The sequence below is a fragment of the Bombus flavifrons genome, unplaced genomic scaffold, assembly GCF_040668555.2.
Source record: "Bombus flavifrons isolate JBK064 unplaced genomic scaffold, iyBomFlav1_principal scaffold0026, whole genome shotgun sequence".
Lineage (NCBI taxonomy): Eukaryota > Metazoa > Arthropoda > Insecta > Hymenoptera > Apidae > Bombus > Bombus flavifrons.
The window spans coordinates 317,570-335,838 of NW_027184771.1; the positions used below are offsets into that span (position 1 = coordinate 317,570).

General features: G+C 35.7%; 1 long non-coding RNA gene across 1 annotated transcript in view; it reads left to right on the top strand.

Annotated features, from left to right (window-relative positions):
* The first annotated feature begins 831 nt into the window (after positions 1–831).
* LOC138189354 (uncharacterized) overlaps positions 832–18,269 on the top strand; it is a 52,762-nt gene continuing 35,324 nt past the window's right edge. The window contains exons 1-2 of the long non-coding RNA XR_011176029.1: positions 832–1,065; positions 4,127–4,241. This is a non-coding gene — a long non-coding RNA (uncharacterized LOC138189354). The remainder of the gene's footprint in view (positions 1,066–4,126; positions 4,242–18,269) is intronic.

Consider the following 18,269-nt stretch of genomic DNA (forward strand, 5'->3'; position numbering starts at 1 on the left):
TGTTTTTTACGTTTCTAATTTGTAATACTATACATGTGTATAATAATATTATTTTGTCACAGCGAGACTTGTTCCGCGCTCCGCAGTTTCTAGCAGCGGCTGTGTTTTTAAAAATAAGATTTTGTTTACAAGAACTGTTTCTTAGGAGACTAGAAACATTCTCGAGGACGTAAGGTTCTAAATAAATCCTCTCCTCTCTTATTGAATGTTAGAGATAGGGCTACCTGACACGAAATATCAAGGTCTAATATCGACAGTCAATAAGGAATAACGAATAAAATTTTATCAACTATTAGATTTTCATATCTTATTCATTTTTGTTCCTTTAGGAAAGATATTTATTCTTCCGTTTTTATTCAAAATTATTATTTGCAATTGATTTTAGAGAAAAACTTTCCATTAGTCTATTTGCAATAAAAAGATCCTTCCCTTATGAATCTTATGAATCGATTTGCAATTGACAACTAAATTGTAATAAAAGAACATAATGAACGATAAAAACCAAATTCGTAATCTAGAATATTGCATAACTGTTACGTGTTGTGAATGTAGGTACACACACATGTAATATATTTTGCATATGCACACATTTATATATTTTATTTTACATACATTTACATATTTTAACATACTATATACACATAAAATTTCGCACTATAATAATCGTTATTTATAGTAATCGATATTAAAACAGCTATTAAATATTTGTTTAATTAATCCTAAAATTGAAGTACAATTATGAAAGTGTTAACAAAAGAATTACGTTTAGATTTCATAAACATATCGGAAAGTGACCGATTTAACCAGCGATCGTACTAGCGATTAATCTGTGGAGATAAATGTCATGTTGGTATGACCACTAGTTCCTACATGCGAAGTTGGTAAGACTTCCGCCACGTGTTAATTATCTGAAAGTATCCGGTGTGTTCATATGGCTGTACATGGTGGTGAAATACAGAATATAAAAACTGAATCTGTGTGAATCAATTAAATATCGAACTCCAAAACCTATTTAATAACAGGGGTAGTGCAGCAACCGAAATGGAAATTATCCTACATGCAAAAGTAAGTCGTAATAACACATACTGTTTTCTTCTTTTGTTTTTTGTATTTTCACTGCATTTTTGATTTTCATATACATAACCGTCTTTCATTTAATGAATTTAATTTCTCAAGAATTTTTCATACAAATTTGAATAATAACTGCTATTTTTGATGTCTTATTTCAACCTTTGTCCTTGTTTGTGCTACTGTATCGCTGATTTCTTTTTAATGTTTGCATTGTTCACAGGTTGTACTAATTTTGTGTGAGTAATTTAGAAATATATGAGGTCTTATAAATCAAATAATTTGATGTAGGAAATTCTTAATTTTCATAAAATAGTTCTGAACTGTTATGACTGCGTGGAAACGAAGAAGTTCGGAAATAAAATATAGAATAAGTAAACCTCTTCGCAATCGTATGTTGAGAGTATTTCATTTCACATGAAATACATGTTTCATTTCTCCTTTTGTATGATCTTCTTGTAAACTAATCATGTTTCTTCTAATATAAGTTGTTTTTTGTACTTTTATTTCACTTATCTGATTGGCCACAATTTTTTTAAAAATAAATTTTTATAAACTTCTTTGTTATTTTTTCCTTTTTAATTTGTCTTTTATTACAGACTGTCACATTTCAATAAGAAAAATTCTATTTATTTAATATTATTTATGTTTATTTCTACATAAAATTATTTGTGGTATATTTATACTTGGGTTAAAAGTTTTTAAATTTGTTGGTTACTGCAAAACAAACATAACAAAGTTTTTGAGTTGTTCTTAGATTATTATATTTTGTGAATTTGTCTGAATTGCTATTCTTCTATGGTAAAATGATCTTAGCTTAATGCTGATTTTGCTTTTTAATAAAATTTATCAGTCTTCATAACTATTTTTATTTGTCAGAAAAGGAAATGACCATCCTATTGGTGTTTTTTAGTGAATTTTGTTGTAAATTCTATCCAATTTATTTTTCTTACACATATTATACATTTTGTTTTCATCTGTTTTGTATTTTATGCTGTTTTCTGCATTCACTGATCGTTCTTGTCTCCCGGCTACTCTAACTTTGATTATCCTTTTAGTTATTAATAGCAGTTTCATATCTAAGTAAGTAGCTTTAATTATTTTTTTCTATATTTTTAGCATATTTATATACTTCACTATAGGTACATTATTCTATTCTTTCTTTCTTTTATCCACAAAGTATTTCTGTTATTTCTTCTATTATTGTTCAGTTTAAATTTATTATTATTTCTGTATCATCGGCTTTATAACTCTATTTGAGTTTATTATGTGTGTATTACTTTTTGCAATGTTTTCTTGTCTAATTATGTGCTCTCCCATGTTTGCCAGTTTTAACATGTAGTTTATGCCTCATTTTATTATTTTGTGTTCCAAGACTATTCTTCTTGCTTTTAATCACATAATCTGTGATTACGTGGTATTTCAGTATGTATAATATTCTTTTTAGGAAATGTGTTTGTGTTTTATCTATTCTTGTTGGGTAGTGGAGAACCCATATTCTTATACCATATACCTATACTGTGTATGATTGACTTTGTCCTTATGTCAGATTACCATTAAAGCATTAATTTCTGTCCACACCATGAATGTTTTTGCTATAATATAAGTTGGGTTATATATTTTTCTTCTTGTACAAAATACCAAAAGTTGCCTTTGCCAAATCAATTTATATATTGATCACTACATGTGAAACAATTGATCGCTAAACTCAACACTGTTATTTTTCATTCTCATATTCATTTTCATATTCATGAAATAACATTAGAAGATACAAACAATGACCAGAAAGGAGTGATGCCCTGAGACAAAGTTTAATCTATTTATATTCAATTTCATTTTGGGTTCTTCTACTTTATCTCTTATTTACAATCTTTTTATAATATTAGTTTTCCCTCTCTTTTCTTCTTTTAATTTTGTCTGACTCTTCTAGTACCTCACCTCTTTTTGTTTGTTTGCTTCTTCCTTCTGCCCATATTGCTTTGTTCATCTTCTCATTTTCTTTCCTTTTCTCCTATCTTTTTCTATATTCTGGTATCTTTCTATTATAATATAAAATCTCTCTTAATTAATGATAAATTTTTCTTACCTTCTTTAATTTGTCTTTCATATTCCTCATTCCCTTCAACATTATATGTACTTTCTGTAGGATTTAAGGTTTGATTTAAGATCATTCCTTCATTTCCTTTATTATATAACTTATTTTCTTTGCTCCTACTTGTTGTTTGTTTTTGTCTTCTACCGCTATTTTACACTTCGTAATTTATTTTAGTGACTTTTCTCTTGTGTTTTTTTCTTATTATTATGGTTACCGTTACCCTCTTGAGTTTCCTTTATTTTGCTATAGTTTCCTAATGTCTGTCTTATTTTTTCTTGATTTTTTACTAAATTCACTGTCAGAATTTGTATTTTCTTGTTTCCCTTTTATTACACTCTATATTGTTTCCTTAATGTCAATGGCATGAATTTTGCAATTTGGCCAATTGTGGAAATTTACAATTAAACATGAAAAGCAATTAAATAACTCCAGAAATCAATGTATCTGTAATTTTCTTTCAAACCTTACTTTTCATACCATATTCAAGTGTAATTATGAAATCAATTTTAATTTTTATATCCTTATTTTGTATTATACATCATATATATATAATTCTTTGTATTATAATAATATAAGGAAATGACATTTTGATAAATAAACTAAGTAAAATGATTATTATTTTTGATATTTATATATGAATATATATATATGAATATATATTATTTTGTCATGAAATTCAATGCACACCTCAATTTAAACAATAAAAGAAAAGGATGTAGAATTTGTCACAAAAGCGGAAATTTTTCACATTTATGCTCCAGGCATGAAACCCATGATATTTTCTCTTCACTTTTTAATTATATTTCCAATTATTTCGATTTTTCTAAATTCACGCATTTTTGCACATGCTATCTTTCCCTTGTTACTATTTCTGTTAGAATGTTAAATTATCTGTTAAAATATTAAATTGCCTGTTAAAATTTAAAAACTTGAAAAAAAAGTCTGTTAAATTTCATTTTTTAGGAAATTTCAAGAGTTCTCGTTGCCAGAAATTTAAGGTGAATGGATTTTGTGATACTCAGGCAAACTGACTCCCGAGTAAGATAAAACTTCATAAATTCTTTCGTATGGTGCTTTGGTAAGTTCGTTTCTTTATTCGCTTTTAATTATGGAATGCATTATACCATTTAAACTCCATAATGCTATCTTTTCTATGCGTTATTTAAAATTACAAATGAAAAGAATATGTTTCATTTTGGTTTTGTTATATACACATTTCTATCAATGGGATCGTAATTCTTGGGATCATAAGATACCAATATTCTGTCTTGAGTGAACCCAAAAAGAAAACAGTTTACCTCACGACGTTTATGAGGTTGAAATTCTGAAGGTACGTCTTTTTTATCTTTTCTTGTGTTTCTTACAGCTGAGACCTTTGGATTTTAACTCATAAACAAGTTTGCTTAATGTGCGATTTATAAATATTTACATAGAACTGTCCGGTCAATAAGGTTGTTTTCTTCCTGAAAGTACAAACTAGCACGGTCGAAGTACGATTAAATTCTTAGCTCGCGTGCTAACGTCGAAATATCTGCACACGCGAGGTTTTTGAATAATTTCTATCGAATTCATTTTCTTTGAAGATTCTCCACCGGTACAACATTTTGGACCGGCATTTATATTTGATAAAATATTACCAACGCTACCGTATAACATGGCTAAGCGCAATGCAAAGATAACTTTTATATTATCATTGTCTGAATTCTATGTATTGGGAGAAAGATTATTTACTTCCATTATTACCTTCTTCCCTAACCAATGCCTCATTTTCTTTCATAAATACAAATTTAATAGGTCGGCAATAAAATGTTGACGAGGGTTCAGGTTTTGACCACAGCACTTAATTATATTCATCTAAAAAGCAAATGCAAACAAAAGCAATTACAAACAAAAGTTCTGTTTTAGATGAACTTTGTGTAAAGTGACTTGGAATCCAGCTTTAACTGGTTTAAAACATGCATGGATTATACTCTTTGCTATTCCAAGGACATTTACAAATTATTATGTCTGTCCTTCTCAAGTTAGAAATTCCACTTTTTGTGAAAACGCTATTGTAATTATTCGAAAACAGTTTACTTAACATTATTTGGCATCCTTTAGCCTTGTGCCTATTCGTTTCTATACATGACCAACGTATTCTTTCTTTTAAACAACAATGTCTTCATATGGATTAATATCTTTATGCGTTTCGCTATCTTCATCTCCAATACATGTACTATACTTGGCATGATGTTTCTTTCCTGATCTTATAAATATTTCTGTGATGACATCAATTTCCACTTTATCAGCACTGATATGGTTTATAGTGTAATTATCTTTGTTGCCTTCATACTAATCATTGTACTGTTCTGTGCCCGTTTTATTTTCCCATGCAACGTTGTAAGATTGGAAAACCTAGATTTTACAATTATATCAAGCACTTTCTTACTATGTTTCCCGAGGAGTGTAGCAAGCCCGAACGAAGAATTCAATTCTCTCATTTTCCTGGCGTTCTCTCTTCCGAAACACCAACTTTCCTTCTGTTTTTTTCGGTAGCTCTCGAAATTGGACGATTATATACCCGTAAGACAGCTGAATGTAAATTTTCCGGACAGCCATAGTATCTATCGATAGCCAATCCCTGAAAAATATCCATTAGGCCACAAAATAAATTTATCTTTCCCATTCCGCTCTCTAAAAGTCGCCAACACAATCCTGCGATTTATTTTAGATGACTTTTGGTATGGATTGGCATTGCCAATTAGTGCAGATGAGTTGAAAAATTTCATCCAGTACTCACACTTAATTGCAATTTTGGAACCCAAGCCGCGGTTTCTGGTTCTAGAAGATTGAATTTTTCTTTTGCAATTCTTGCAAATAACACTAGTTGCTATCATCGAAAATGCAGCAACAAAGTTCAAGATATATTAACTAAGTTCACTTGCGATCACTTCATTGTTATCTCTATTTTTGAATTTTTTGGTTGATACGCTTGTTATTCGGTTCAGCAACGTGTATCATTCGAGTTACAGTTGATGTACACGTAGAACGCCATATTAGACCTGATGCAATTTTCGTGAACCCATCTGCTGCTATATACGCACTGCAGCTAGTTCTCATCACGAACGCTGTCGCTATAAGATTCATTTCATATCAAGCATTCTGTGCGAAGCAACAGTAACGTGTAATGTTGCCAATATTGAATCGCTTCTTTAATAGCAAGGCATTCGAGATAGATTGCTTTCTTCTTTGATTCTGTTTGGTTTCAGGTTTCTCGAGAAGTACGCAACCGGGTGTAACATACTTGACTTGAACAGAGATGTTCCTTGATCTTCTGATTTCTCACATTCTTCATTGCAGATGAATTTGACATTTTTCCTTAATAAGTTATGAAGTAGTTCTAGGAGTTTGCAGGCATCTTCTATAAATTTATAATAAAAATTAATTTTCCCCAGTAATTGTCTTACATTCTTTTTTGTTCTTTTGGCGTTTCAATTCGCCCAAGTCAAGAAATGTTCTTTCGGCTTGTAGCCCTGTTTTTCTCTTTTCCAAATCGCTTTCTTCCTTCCTTTAAATTTTTTAATCCTTTTTTCTGTTTTTCTCTTTCTCTAGCTATCTGCACGATAGGCTAATCGTGTCCACACATAGTTTGTTTCTACAATGTTTAATATAAAGAGAATGTCCCGCGAAAGCGTACGAGAACACACGCCCAGCGAAGTGCACTGGCATCGATTCTCTAAACTGATAGATTCGAACGGACTTGAAGTGACTTGACGACTAGCCAGATAGAAAGGAGCGCGATGTCACCGTTCGACGCTCTCTTAGAGTAGGCCGCGGGACAATCCATGACCTGGTGACTTCAGCAGTGAGTGTTGAAGAAAGACGCATTATCAGTGCATGAATATGTAGGCTCTAAGTCAGACGACAACGATACGAACTACAATAAGCTAAGTCTATGAAGGGAAGCTAAACGCTACGATTAAATTTTACAGATAACTCACGCTTCATGGACATAATCGGAATAAGTTGCGATACGACGCAAGAGATCATATAATTAATCTAATGAGCAATGCTAGTTAGTTAAACCATCAGTCCTCAACATTTATGCAAATTTCATGTACCCATCTATGCCATATAATACATTGAATCAATCTTTTTCTTAGATTTCGGTGATATAAAGAGTTCATCACAAAATATACGAGCCCGAGCGAAGAATTTTGCATTTTTCATTTTTCCACTGCTACATTTTCTTCATCTCTGCTAAGTGCGCTCCTGGTTTTGAAAGATTTTTTTCATTCGGTCTTTTTTTCCAGCCTGAGTAATTTCTTGTTCGACCTGGCTTTTTGTTCCGAGATGATTGTTACAGTGTTCCCTCTTTTCTTTGTTTTTCTCTTTACTCTTTCCTTTGCTTGGCCGATAGATTTGATTATTTTGGGGGAAAATATAAATGCTGATGGCTTTTCATCCTTAGACGTCACTGATAGCTTTCCTATGTCCTTAGATGTGAATAGTAGCGTTTCTACGTCTTATGATAATAGGGCATACTGCACAATGTTGATCGCCTGTTGATCTGTTGGATCCTCTTGTATTATTCTTTTATTTTATTATTGCTTAGTCCGTGCCTTTCGGCTTTGAACGAACTTTCGGTTTTACATCTCTTACATCTCTTTTCCACTCTATTCTATTGCACTATCTTGCTTATTCTACCTCTAGAAACTAAAACTAGAAACTACAAATTAGCAACTAATGACTAAAAAACTATTGCAATTTTGGTCTTTAGCCTCCTTGCTGTGCATCCTTCCTGTCGTTTGCCCTTCTCTTCTCTATTATTGCCTTCAGTTCTGTTAAACCTTGTCCAGTCTCATTTAGCGTTTTTCCTATGTCCTTTGGTCCTCCCGTTATTTCACATTCTTCTATTACATGCCTCAGGTCTTCTTTCCTTCTACATAGTCTGCATCTTTTTTCTCCCTCTTCTTTCCAGTATTCCCTTGCTTTAGTCTCGTTTCCGCATTTGAATCTTGCCAGTATTTTTCCGTCCTTCCACTTTATCCTCCCTTCTAAGTACTTTGGTAATTTTTCTTTGGCTATGTTTCTGTAGTGTATATATTATACATGGATTCCTTTATCCTTTTTCCCCTCTCTTCTGCTTCTTCCTTTCTTCTTCCTTCTATAATTTGGTCTGCTGTCATCCTTCCTTGCTCCTCTCCTGCTTCTATCTGCGTCCCTCCCTTTCTCACTTCTTCTAGTCCCTTCTTTCTCTTTCTTGCTCTTTTCCCTTCATGACCATGAGGTGGATAGGTCGTGATAGGTACTGAAGGAACATTCGAATATGTTTAACAACCAAGATATTTATTCACACTTATGAGGTCATCGTCCGTGAAGGTGCCCGCAAGAAAATACCCTTGATTTTCAACAATAACGTTTATTAGACTCTTAACAATCAACAACAAATAACGTTTAACCACGGTTAACGTTTAGCAACAATTAATAACAAGCAACGATTAAAACTGAACTCTCAAGAGTAGACGACTCGTTTCTCTAATTGTGTTTGCTTCTCTTAACCTTTCGCATTTCGCGGCTCGGGGCAGAATGAATCTTTTTGGTTCAAAACCGAACAGATTCTTTCCTTTGTTGCCCTTCGATATCCCCACTACGTGCGCGTTTATTAGAAATCCGCGACGATTGCCGCGTATGCATTCTACCGAATATCGAGTAGGGATATCGATGGTACATTAGGCCTGTCGGCCTTACGCTTTGAAGGTATAGCGCTTTGTGCCGCGAAGGAGTTGGAAATTTTCCTGGTCGAGTGCCGCCATATCTAGCTGCTTGTCTATGATGTGGTTTATCACATAAACCGTATCGGTCACTTCTCTTCCTTTTCTGAATCCGAATTGGCTCTCTTCCAGTTTCTTTTCAATCTCTGCCTTCAGTCGTTCGTCCAGTATCCCTGCATAGATCTTGTATGCTGTATCCATTAGTGTTACTCCTCTGTAACTATTCGCTACTCTCTTGTCCCCCTTCTTATATATCGGGCATATCACTTTTTTTTCCAATCCTCTGGTATTCCCTGCCCATTCCATATTTTCCTTAACAATTCCCATAACACCTCTCCCACTTCCTTCGGTGCGTACCTCCATACCTCATTTTCTAACCCGTCTTCCCCCGTTGCTTTCTTTTCCTTCAAATTTCTTAGCTGGTATATCACCTCTTCCTTCTTTATATTATCTTCTCTCTCCTCCGTTATTTTCTCTTCCTCTCTATGCCCTCCCCCGTTTTTCTGCCCGCTTTGTACCCTGTCCCTTCTAAAATTTCCATAAAGTGATTTTTCTACTCTTCTTCGCTTATATCCTCATCTATACCTTCTCTACTGCTTCTGTATTTATTTATGTATTTCCACGCTTCTTGTTCTGTTTTGATCTTCTTTATTTTCTACATTTCTTCTTCTTCGTGGCTTTCCTTTCTTTGTTTACACCACTGCTTGAATGCCTTTTTCCCCTCTGTGAGCGCTTTTCTGCTGCATTTTCCTTTCATAAACTTTGTCATCTTCCTTCTCATCTCTCTTTTTCTTTCTTTTCCCTCCTTGTCGTACCACACTTTCTCTGCCATGCCCCATTTCCTTATCTTCACTTTCTTCTTTGGCATTGCTTCGTTTATCTTCTTTTCGGTTTCAGTCCACAGTTCCTCTACTGTTCTTTCCTTGCAGGTCCAGTCTTTACATTCCTCCAGGTATTTTTCCACACTTTAGTTTGTTCATTTCCTTTTCTCCTTCTCTTCTTCTTTCTTTTCCTCACTTTTTGTAATTCCGGCCCCCCTATTTCTCTGTTCTTTTCTTTTGTTCTTCTATGACTCTGTTCTTTTTCTTGCTTTCATGTCGATTATTTCTTCTGTCGCCTCCTGATTTCCAATCACATAATCTATTACTGAATTTCTTCTCTCCCCGATATATGTCAACACCTCCCCTTCTTTATCTCTTCCATTGATTATCATCTAGCCTCTCTCTTCCAGGTACTTTAACAGAGTTGCATGCCCAAGTAATTTTCTAGCATTGTTCTATCATTGATCCACGTAGGGCAGTGGTACAACACATGCTCCGCATCATTTTCTTCAGCATTACAATCCCAGCATCTTGAGTGGACCTCCTTATTAATCGTCTTACGATATACGTTAAATATTCCATGTCCACTCAAAATCTGCATGGTAAAGTCTTCAATATTCCTTCTGTACTTCTTAAAAATACAAGCGTAATTTATAAGTCTCCTTGTCCAATTATCCTCCTTATAATAACTCTATTTTTCTCTCCACTTTTTCTCCATAGGTTCTTCCACTTTCTTAATCCTTTCTATAAAAATTGAGGCGGCTCCTGACCTAGAACTGGTGTTATATCGCTCCTGTTGTTCTACCCTTCTTATCTCATAGTTTTCCGCCCGCAGCTCTGTTTTAAAATATATCGACATAGTGCCCGTAAGCATACACAGTGCTGACACATGTTGCTTGCTGTCTCCCGGTTCCAGCAATTCTGTTGTCGTTATTTTTAAGGATCAAACTATATTATGTTTTGTTTCTTTCGTCGTGAGTTGCTTGTTGTTTTCTTGGTAGTTTTGTATTTTTATTTTGTTTACCCAGAGTTTGTAAATAAAGCCCCCCGGGACCTTGTTTACTTCTGTGATCACGAATCTTCGTGTAGTAATTAAGGCCATGCCAAGTCGTAAACACGAACAAAGTAGCAGCGTACGACGGAACACATTCAGTCAATGCTCGGTCTCTTCAGTACGATACTTGACAGAAATTCAAATTCGATTTTCTTGCACATGAGGCTTCGGATGAACGAATCTTATCTCTTTCAGCGGCTTGTACTACAATTTTTTGGATACCCTGTGTGATGCAGAAGTTACCTGTAAGATCACATATCAGCACATTGGATAGTTTTTTTCTGTAAGTTCCAACACAATGTGTGCAACTTTTAAAAATATTTGCTTCATAGAAACATTGATCGAAGGGAATAATAGTCTCATTTTCTCGGATATTTTACACAAGCTCTGTGTTATACATGTTACACGTAACATGTTAGGATAAAATAATTTTAAACTTCTTCCAGCTTTCAACATATACGAAATCGAATTAGTTACGAACAATAGTTCGCAGCAAGTACACATTAAAAATAACACATTTTTGGGGGGAATTCACAAATCGTGTAACGGTCGCATGATTTTGTTTCCTTTGCAATTCTTTATAAACAAATGAATGAGGCGTTGAAGATTGCTCTTTCACATAATGTTTAACCATCACGTTTATTTATGCAACATCCGACTTTATCCAACGATTATTGCATCAATTCAAATCCAAATATATCTTCATCTAGCGTTGACCTGCTAAGAATATTTTTATTTGCATATTGTTTCAAAAAATTTACCAATATCACGTTATTTAAACACCTATGGACCATATGTAGTTACCATTACCAAATCAGTATAAACGTTATTTTGAAGTACTATTATATCATGTGTCACTGCATAAATCTTCTGATTTTGCTTCAGCATTTCAGTTGTACACAACAGTATTGGTGTGCTGCTTTAATCGGGATTTTAGTTCACATGGAACCTAAATCACAAGATTAATAAAAAAAGAAAAATGTTACTTGCTTCCGGATACGACGAAATAAACCACTACTTTTATGGCGTTTACGGGCCCAAATTGGAAAATGTGGACGAATTTTGGATCTATGTTATTATCGTTTTGCTTTAGGGCAAAATCAAGAATTAATCACTTTTTTGTAATCTATCAGCTTTCAAAACGAGGAATTCGAAAATCCTAGTTTTAAGTTTCGGGATCCAGTGGTACAGAGTCGCATTTATGTAAAATTTGTGTGGTATTTTACACTTTATTTTAGCAATAAATTGGATTCTGGATCTTTCAATGAGTACAGTTTATGGAGCCACTGATTGCGCATGGATGGTAATCATTTTGACCTATTGAGTCAAACGGGGTTGATTACATGTATTTTGTATACATGTATTTGGTTACATGTATTTGGTTTTTCATTCTGACGACTCAATGACACTTGTATACAGCAAACCCGGATTAGTTCGATTACTTTTTGAAAAAAAGGCTGTAATATTACTGTTTCTTCATATTCTTTTTTTGTTTTCGGCAAATTGAAGTGTTGCATAAGTAATCTATGAATTGAAGTATTTGTTCCTTTTTTAAATAAAAAACATTAACATTGGAAGTGCCTGGTCTTATCCGTATGTTCAGGTTAGAGAGTTCTCCAATTACCGGTGAGATCCACCTTGAAGAACGATAAAACCTGTTGCTACTTGATGCGTCAGTTTTCCCAGAGCTGTCTTTATGTTCTAAAGAAACTTGGTTACATTAAGTTGAATCTCGAGACAGTTCAGTAAAAGTTCGTGTGAACGATGCATTGCAACAATCTCAGTGTCAAGGCCTGTAGGTAACAGTTTTTTCCAATGCGTCCAAAGAATTCATTTGCGTTTTTTCACCACTGCGTTGTTTTTTCGTTCTCTTTTCAGCGTGTTATGCACCTTTTCGCAGTTATCGAATGTTTCCTGCATTTATTTTTGTTGCTATATCTATATTTAGAGGTAGGATCGCGTTAGTTATTACTTTATTATTCGGATGAAAAACACCACACTTCTCGGAGCCGAAAAACCTTTATTGCACACACTTGGAAGGTACACGAACGAATGAACGAAAAGGAAGTCTTAAACTATCGATCTGGTCTATCGACCGTGACTAGTAATATCTTCTAGTTACTCCTTTTTGTAACTAGCCATCAGCATATAGATGGCGAGCGAGAACTCACGTTGTCATTTTCAACAACCCCTCTCAACGGAATTCGAGTGCTCGTCAAACCAATATTCTCTAGGTGAGCATTATGAGCTGGTCTTCCCAAACTTTTCGTTAACAAATCTGCTGGCATCTCATTTGTGGACATGTAAGAAATTTCAATGATCCCCTTTTGGAAAATCTCACGAACATAGTGATGTCGGAACGTCTATATGTTTTGTACGACCGTGGAACACTGGATTTTGGGCCAGCTTAGCTGCACTCTGGTTGTCGCAATATATTTTGGTTGCTCTATCTTCAGCTACTATGTCGAACTTGTTTAGGAATCGTCGTAAGTATACGGCTTCTCTAGTGGCTTCTGTTTGCGCCATGTATTCGGCCTCGGTGCTGGAAATCGCCACACCTTTTTGTTTCCTAGATTCCCATGATATAGCACCATTCGATAATTTGAATATGAAGCCCGTTCTGGATTTCCTATCGTCAATGTCACCTCCCCAGTTGGAGTCGACGTACCCTGTTAGATTATCACCAATATCCCTGAAACATAAACCAATATTAGATGTTCCTTTGAGATAACGCAAAACCCTTTTGGCAGATAACCAATAACTCTTCTTCGGGTTGTCATTGAAACAACTTAGCGCGCTCGCAGTATACATTATATCTGGTCTGGTAGCTATGGCAGAATACATAAGCGATCCGATCAATGACTGATAGGTGCTCGAGTCAAATTCAGGTGAGTCGTTATTTTTGCTTAAGTTTATTTTTGCTTCTAACGGAGTAATTGCTATCTTAGCATCTTCAAGACCGAATTTCTTCACCATATCTTTAATGTATTTTTCTTGACTTGTTTTTACTTCTTTGGTTTGGACATTTTGATAGAATTTCAGACACAAACAGAAATTCAACTTTCCAAGGTCTCTCATTTCGAATTTTTTTACTAAGTTCTCTTTTAAATAATCAAACAACTTATGGTTGTTAGTTGCTACTATCAAGTTATCCACATAAACTGCCAGTATGCCAGGATTTTATCTCCATCTCGTATTGAGTAAACACAAGGATCTTCTTCCATTTGTTTAAGGTTGAGTTCTTTCAAGAAGCCATTTAATTGGTCAAACCATTGTTTACCGGATTGCTTCAATCCGTACAATGATTTCTTCAAGTGATATACATGATCTTCCTTGCCCGGTACCTCGAAACATTTGGCTTGATGCATGTAAATGTCTTCCTTCAAATCGCCATAAGTGTATGCCATGGTTATATCCAATTGATATAAATGCAATTTCAATCTAGCGGCTAAGGCCATTATGACTCTAATAGAAGTTAATCGAGCCACGGGAGCGAAGGTTTCGTTGTATTCTATACCTGGTTTTTGAGCAAAACCTTTCGCTACTAATCTAGCCTTTCTGCGCTCAACCTCTCCGTTTTCCTTGTATTTGGTCTTTAAGACCCATTTTGATCCAATCGGAGATCTATTCACTGGGCATTTTACCAATTCCCAAACTTTATTCTTGATCAAGCCGTCATATTCCATTTTCATGGCTTCCTTCCATTCTTCGGCACGAGGTCCAGATAATAATTCATCTATTGACTCATTCAAATTATCGCTAACTAATTGCACCGATTCTTCATCGATTGGGACTGTTTTGTAAATTTTCTTTGGTCTACCTACATTTCGCTAAGGTTTTCATATGTGTTCGGGACGCTGCATAATAATAGGATTGACACTAAATCATCAGCGATTTCAATATCCATTTCCTTTAGTTTATCCATGTGGCTGAAATAATTGTTCTAGTGATCAGACACATTTTCACTACCGGACATTTTCGTGAATAATAATTGCTTCAGGAGCGTATCCTTTCTCGCAGGTCCTTTGAATTCGTAAACCTCCTTTAATTTATTCCATATTTCATGTGAAGTTTTGCAATGCTTCACATGACATAGCTCACTCGAACTCATGGCAAGAATAATATCGGCTTGGGCTTTACCATCCCTTTTATTTCATAAGGAGGCTTCGTCCGCTGCTTGGGGTTTACTTATTGTACCATTCGCGTATTCCCATAAGTCATCTTTAATGAATATTGCCTTCATTTGCATTTTCCACGTGTCGTAATTTTCTCTATTGAGTTTTTCGATATTTGAACTCGCGCCACTCGACATTTTGTTGTATTTTATATTATTTTGATAACTATATTATCACGTGAGCAATTATTACGTATTCGATAAAACGCTCTTATAGTATTCAACACTGAATCACCGATCACGCGCCTTTTTTTTTTGTTTTTTAGGTTATCTTCTGCGCTCCTTAATATTCTTACTATTTATGATATTTTCAATAAAAATAATAACTAATTATTGAACCTGGGCCCATAACCTGTTGTTATATCTATATTTAGAGGTAGGATCGCGTTAGTTATTACTTTATTATTCGGATGAAAAACACCACACTTCTCGGAGCCGAAAAACCTTTATTGCACACACTTGGAAGGTACACGAACGAATGAACGAAAAGGAAGTCTTAAACTATCGATCTGGTCTATCGACCGTGACTAGTAATATCTTCTAGTTACTCCTTTTTGTAACTAGCCATCAGCATATAGATGGCGAGCGAGAACTCACGTTGTCATTTTCAACAGTAACTAGTGTCTAATAAGACATTTCCTGAGCGCCGACGTTGACATGCGAATGACATCTCATTGTCCGAGTTTCTCTGAGGCACCGCGATCTCTTCCCAAATTCATTGCCGGAATGACGAGATCTCTTGGAATGATCCACACCTCTTGAAGTCGCCCTAAGGTTGGACTCGCCACCGTCGCCTGGAAGAGATTAACCTCATTTTCGAGGATACGCATCGTTTCACGCAGAAGCGCGTGTACTCTAACCGGTCGTACTTTATTGGATGGCTACCTGAGCCTATGAACGTAGGTAGCCTTCAGGCTTTTAGAGGGGGTAACAGCTGCACTTGCTTCATCTCCCGCATAATCTCAGCGCCAATGTCGGTAGTTATTCAGGCAATTATAGCGCTCTTGACATTGGATACCTGTTCTTGGGTATCCTTCTGCATTCTTTTACCGAGGACTAGAAGTCGGCCTCCACTTCAGTCTCTGCGGAGGTGGCAGAGTCGTCCCCAAAAGGGATAATATGGCAACGCAGCGGGACCCGCTTTTCCATCCGGGACTACACTGGTACTGGAGTCCCAACTCTACACCTTAAACTTGTTTTTTTTAATGATCAAATGTCCATATTGTAGTATCGTAAATTATTATGATTAGTTTATTACTGATAAGTGGATTAAACAGATGTTAATTAAACAGAAAACAGTGGTTATTAAACATGACCCAATTGCAACAAACGTATGTGGAGGATTGGTCTATTTCTGGTGGAGTAAAATAACGAAAGTGAATTATTGCCGTCGCAATCTGTTATACTATATATCCAAATAAATAATTAATTATTGACAATTTGGAAGTCCGCAGGTACAAATTCTAACTCACGAAATAAATACCCGGTAAACACTCAGAGAAACTTCGTAGATCACCGCAATACTTGTTTATGCGTCCGTATGCTTTAAATCTGTTCGATGAATTCTTCTTGTCGTGATTGCGCCTGTTTATTTATACTAGTCGGGGGACAACCGGAAAATTTGAACTCGACTGCGTTTGACGGTTGTATGTAGCGGCGACATTGTTTTGCTCAGAGTTCATTACTCCTTACAATACTTGTGACCTAATGGTCTTGCTGCTCCGAAGCAAAACAACAACAGGATTTGAATTGTCTTGCTCGCGTGCCGCTACACGTATAATAATTAAAACAACTAGATAATTAATTAACATTTCTCGTCAACGCAAATTCAACTCTCTTTTAACAATGCTAACAACACTATCTCGACAACGCAATCCGCACTCTCGGACTTCTCAATTCATACTCCTGTTGAATAGCTCCAGTACGCACATGCTGAGCAACCGCTTGTTTATAATTCGCACCTCAGCAACCGCTTGTTTATAATTCACACCTAGGCAACCGCTTGTTTACGATCCGCACAACACCCCTTAGGCCCCTCGTTCATGATACTACATTCGGCCATACCTGACAATCACATCTGCCCTCGGATGTGCTCATCATCACTAATTTCACCCTCATCACTGACTTCAACACCGTCCCACCATTTCATGCGATTAGCCGCCGTGATTGTTGTTCGTGGCCCTTCGTGTTCGCCCTCTCGTTGTACCACATAGCGGTCATTCCGCAATACTTTCACCACGCGGTACGGCCCAAGGAACTTCGACTGCAACTTCAGACCAGGACATGCGTCCTCTCGATCGCCACTAAATCTCCTGTCCTGTACGTTGTTGCCTCTTTACGTCTCTTGTTAAACGTCCGTCTGTTTTTAGCTTGAATTTCCTCGATCCGTTTTTTGCCTCTACGCGTAGCTGATCTCGCTTCTCCTAGAACATCACGGCCTACTCGTCTTCGATCAGCTGCGCGCATTCTTATCCGCGTTCCAAACAAGAGTTGGAACGGGGTAACATTCGTACTTCTGCTGGTGGTTGCGTTCAAAAACCTATGCGCTGTCTCTAGGTGTATGAACCACTTGTCTGGTGTTGGCGCAGACAACTTCGTCAGTAGGAGAATAAACGTCCGTTTCACTTTTTCCACTTGAGCATTGTAGTCCAGACATGCTGTACACCTTTCTCATTGCAATTGTCCTCAAAGGCAACGGCTGTGAATACCGTCCCGCGATCCGAGATAATTCTTCTCGAATTTCCGAAACCTACAGTCTGCTTCCTCAAATGGCGAATTGTTGAGGTTATTCGATGTATAATGAGAGAAAACTAGTGGATAAATTGTAAGGCAGAAAATATATTTAAATATAAATGTAATTATAAGTAAGAATACAATTTGAGCTGGTCCAGATCCGCACGCTAGCTGTGTTACCCAATAACTGAAAAACGCCGAAGCCAACGTCGCTTGTCTACTGTTTATGGTCTGACTTCGTCGCAGTCTTTTGTCTACGCGCTGTCGATGGCTTCAGTGCTTGAGAAACTAAAAAGACCAGATGTAGAGTTTTCTTATAAGTGGTGACCACTTCAACACCCTCTCTAAAACTCTACATCTCCACAAACAATTATCTCAAATTTACAAATTATCTCTTAATATTTTTCTAACTCTTGTCGTAAATATCTGAAAATTAATTTGTCAATGCCTTCACAAGTACATTTGCCAGACGCCTTTCTCTTTTTCATTCAAATTAATTTATTACAAAAAAATACTAGAAGACTAAACAGATGATGTAGAGTTTTTCTTTTTTTTTGTTAGAAGTGACAAC